Source organism: Parus major, chromosome 13, assembly GCF_001522545.3.
Source record: "Parus major isolate Abel chromosome 13, Parus_major1.1, whole genome shotgun sequence".
Lineage (NCBI taxonomy): Eukaryota > Metazoa > Chordata > Aves > Passeriformes > Paridae > Parus > Parus major.
Window position 1 is genome coordinate 15581990 of NC_031782.1, and position 4804 is coordinate 15586793.

At 48.5% G+C, this 4804-nt stretch overlaps 1 long non-coding RNA gene across 1 annotated transcript in view; it reads right to left on the minus strand.

Annotated features, from left to right (window-relative positions):
* The window catches only part of LOC107210579, an 11891-nt gene that overhangs the window by 6541 nt on the left and 546 nt on the right, over positions 1-4804 (minus strand). The window lies entirely within an intron of this gene.

The window sequence follows — 4804 nt, forward strand, 5'->3', positions numbered from 1 at the left end:
TTTTTGTTTCATTTTCTCTTTTTTTTTCTTTTATTTTCTCTATTCTTCTATTTTATTTATTTTTTCTCTTTTCTTTTTTTTTTCTCCTCTCTTCTCTCTCTCCTTTTTTACTCTTTTCTTTTTTATTTTATTTTCTCTTTTCTTTTTTCTATTTTATTTATTTTATTTTCTCTTTTAATTTTTCTTTCTTTTCTTTTTTCTTTTCTCTTTTTTTTTCTCTTCTTTTTTTTTTCTTTTATTTTCTATTTTATTTTCTTTTTTCTACTTTATCTTTTCTTTTCTCTTCTTTTCTCTTTTTTTCTTTTCTCTTTTTTATCTTTTCTCTTTCTCTCTCTGTCTGTCTCTCTCTTTTTCTTTCAACACCAGAGACCATTCCCAGGAAAGCAGGATGGGGAAGAAAAGGAGACTTTGGAAATGAAGCCCCGGGCGGAGCAGCAAGAAGAGATTTCCCAATCCCTTTTCCTTGGGAAAGCTGCCAAGTCCAGGCCTAAGACTAACCCCGAGCCCACAGTGCCCTAAGCCACACATCTCTAAACCTGATCCTAAACCGGCCCCGTGCTGTGTGTGACACTGGGAAGTGATTAGGGGAGTTAATTACACCTTTAATTACAACTGCTGGGAACGCTCCTCTCCCTTTTCCTGCCCTTTCTTTGTGCTCTCACCTCACCCCAGGAGCCTCCCACACAACACCAGGGGACAAGGGTCATTAAAACCAGTCCTAAACATCACCCGGGGCTGAGCTCAACGGGTAATTAGCGCTGCCACTTCTGCTCCTAATCAAAGCCTGCCCCAATCAACGCTTCCAGCCTCGGGACTGACAATGGGAGACTTCAAAGAGTGGGGGAAGGAGCTGGGGAAGGGGATTATTGAGGGATGCTCCTGCTCTTCCTCACCCCAGGGGGCCACTGGAGAGTTTCCCTTTCGCTTTTTTCTCTTTTCTCCGATTTATTCCTCCTCCCCATGATAGTAAAAGGTTTTAAAATCATAGAAAATTCGGGGACTTAGAAAGAAAGTTAGGCTTGGCAAGCCCTGGGAAAAGTGTTAAAAGTAAGCCCTGGGAAATGTTAGGCCTTGCTAAAGATCAGGTGAAACTGCACCTGTGGAGTCAGAAAATGATAAATTATATAATTGGTAGATATGATTAGATAAAATTACTGTTTAAAGAATCATGAGAAACTATGTTAGGGGGCTGAGTGGGATCACAAGAAATCCATGCTTGGGTAAAATCAATGTATACAATGGAACAATGCAAGTTTAATAATTAATATGTAAGTTATATAATGATAGAGTATAAAACATGTTCAGCTCAAAATCAAGGCAGGTCAGATTTGGGTCTGTGTACCCCTGACACCCAGAGCTCTTCATAAAGCACCTTCATATAATCAGATATAACCTGAAAATGGGATTTCTCCCCGCTGTGGTTGATGTTCAGCACAAGCAGCAGACTCTGAGGATAAATTTGTGTGAGTGAGCCGGGCTGGGCCCCTTCAGTCCGACACAAGGGGAAAGGCAGAGATGCTGCAAGGAGCGTGGAGGGGAAGTGGAGTGGGGGAAAAAGCAGGGAGAAATGCAGTTTTTCTCTTAGGAGAAGGTGCTGTGATCTCTGTTTGAAGGAAAAGTCTCACAGAGTCCCAGAATAGGTTGTTCAGCCTGGTTTTGGACACTTCCAGGGATCCAGGGACAGCCCCAGCTGCTCTGGGCACCCTCAGGGCCTCCCCACCCTCCCAGGCAAGGATTTCTTCCCTACATCCAGTCTGAATCCTCCCAGTTTTAGTTAAAATCATGAGCCCTTGTCCTGTCACTCCATCCCTTATCCCAAGTCTCCTGATACCCTTTTAGGTCCTGGAAAAGGCTCTGAGGTGTCCCCAGAGCCTCCTTTTCTCCAGGCTGAACAATCCCAGTTCCCTCAGCCTTCCCTCATAGGAGAAGTGCTCCATCCATGGATTCCTTCAGTGAGATAACCTCTTTAAAAAGAGTAAAAAACCCCAAATTTTCCCAACTGGGTGATTAAGATTCTTGTGATAGCCAAAGTATTTGATTAAAAGGTTTCAGCAGCCTCGTGACCCCCTGAGTTCTCCTGGTTGCCTCTCCCTGCCACCTATTTTACATATTGTATTTTCCTAGCTGTGTTGCATTCAAAATCCTCAAAGAAATAACAGTATTTTGTATTAAAACCTGAATATTTCACTCACAGACCTCCTGAAAATTATTGCCAGTGCCACACACAATGATGGAATTGTACAGGTTTGAAAAAAAGAGATTTACTTAAATCAATGCACAGGTGAAATCCACCCTGACACATCCACAAAAGCCACCTGCACATCCCAGCTCAGTGTGAGACACCAAAACCCAAGGGATTTATGGAATTCATGGGGGGAAAAGCTTCAGGAAAGCTCTGGAAGAGCGAATGAGAGGTGCACAACATCACCACAGCCCCAAAATTCTCCCTGTCCTGGTTAATGCCCGTCCTCTGTGTGGCAGAGGAGTGAGGCTGGCACAGACAGCCCTTCCCTGGGAGCTTGGATAATCCCACCAGTATTCCTGGGAATCTCATTTGGAAAACATTCCCACCTTCCCTCGATCCTCAGAGGGGGACGGGGCACAGAGAACTCAGCAGCTCAGCCTGGGCTGGAGCCAGCAGGAATGGGGGCTGTGCCCATCCTGGGGTGCCCACAAAAGACAAAATCTGCACCCCGAGCACGGTTTAGGGTCCTGATTTAGGATTTTAGCTTTTATATTTTTCATACATTTATAATCCTGCAGTTCTTTGGTGCAGAACTCTAAATTCCACATGGAATGTCAGCTTCCCCATTTTGGACACAATTCCTCTCCAGGCCTGGGAATGAAGGACACCTCGCTGCCTGAGAGATGGAAACAAAGTGAATTTTGGGGGGCGCAAACTTGGGGTAAATGATTTCATTACCTGGAATTGGGAGATTCACCCCCAATATGCAAATGCACCAAACCTATAAAAGTTTATAAAAGCTCTCCATTTTTAAGTGTCACCCCCGGGAGCAGCTTTTTCTGCCCAAAATGTACCTGAAAGCTTTTTAATGAATAGAAATGAACATTCAATTAATAGAAATCAATCAAACACAAATGAAATAATTCTCTCTGACCTCTCTTTTTAGGAGAGCCCCAAAAACGCACGGCGGGAAGGGGGAAATCATCCCGGAAAGCCAAAGTGGGGGGGCTGCTCCCCCTCGGCAGCTCCTGGAGCAGCTCCTGCCCGGTAACAAGGCAGGGGAGGGCGAGCATCCCTCCCTCGGAGCTGCCCTATGGCTGGGCTGCCTCTCCGAGCCTCCCTGGCGCCTGGGGCTCCAGCACGGAATCACTGACCTATTTTCATCCAGGCAGGCGCAAGATCACAGCCAAAGGCAGCTTTAGCTGGGGATATTTAAAGGAAAAGTGGCTCTGAGTGCTGTGAGTGTCCCCAGGAAGCTCAGGGGATCCGCTGGTGGCTGTTTTAGCGGCCGGGAGCATCCTCGAGTGTGGCTGCGGGAAGGGGATGGAGCAGCCGGGTGAAAACTGAGCAAAAAAACTCAGCTGAGCTGCAAAACCGGGGTTTTAGGAAAGGAATAAAAGAGTCTGGGATTGGACTGGGTGTAGAGGAGGCACAGGGAGAAGCAGGATGAGGAAGGTTCGTGGGATGGTCGCAGAGGGATCTCTGCTCCCCCTGGCTCTGATGGATGAGCTGCCTGAGCAGACCCAGCTAAAGCAGCCAGCTCTCCCAGGGATCTTTCGTTCAAGTTTGCTGATGGGCTTGGCCCAAATTTGGAAGTGTTTAATCCACACCTCGGGCAGGTTTTGGAGCTGTTGAAAGTTTGTTTGATACGCTGATTATGGCTGTGCACACTCCTCTAAAGGTGAGGGCCCAGCACTTCGGCTCTCAGGTATGAGATGCCACAAAAAACCCTCCCCAAACCCTTAAACCGCACTCCTTAGGCTGGAAAACACCCAGACAATTCCCAGGAAGCCTTTGGAAGCTCGCAAACCCCTCAAGGCAAGGAGAGATGTGCTGTGCTCCTCACAGGGTGCAGAGAGGCACAGAAAGGCTCCCACAAATGGGGACAATGACAGGAATTGCTCATCAGCGATCCTGGGATGCTCCACATGGCCGAGGAAAGGTTCTGATGCCAGGATTTGTTGGTCGTGGACACCTGGGGCGACCACCACCCCCATCCCGAACGTGAAGCAGGAAGGAAAAAAAAAATCATTAAAGAAAAAAGAACAAGGACGGATCTCGGTGTCCTGAACAATGAAAACAGGAAAGTCCCTGTGGGCTGGGGAGCCTGGCAAGGGCTGAAAGCTGAGCTCCATCCTGTTCCCAGGCAGCTCGGGGGGATCTGCTCAGCCTCCTGTGGGGACAGGGGTTAAAAAAAGCACCGTGGCAGCTGCAGCATCCTGTGCTGGGGAGGGATGCAGGGATGGAGGGAGGGGGACAGCACCCAGCCCTGGGGGCTGCCAGGGGGGCTCCAAGCAGCATTCCAGCTGGAATTCCACCTCCCCCCTGCGCCAATCCTGCCCTCCCTGCCCTGCAGCCCCTCTCCCTGGGCATTCCAGCCCCTCTCCCTGGCTATTCCAGCCCCTCTCCCTGGGCATTCCATCCTCTCTCCCTGGGCATTCCAGCCCCTCTCCCTGGCTATTCCATCCCCTCTCCCTGGCTATTCCATCCCCTCTCCCTGGCTATTCCAGCCCCTCTTCCTGGGCATTCCAGCCCCTCTCCCTGGCTATTCCATCCCCTCTCCCTGGCTATTCCATCCCCTCTCCCTGGCTATTCCATCCCCTCTCCCTGGCTATTCCA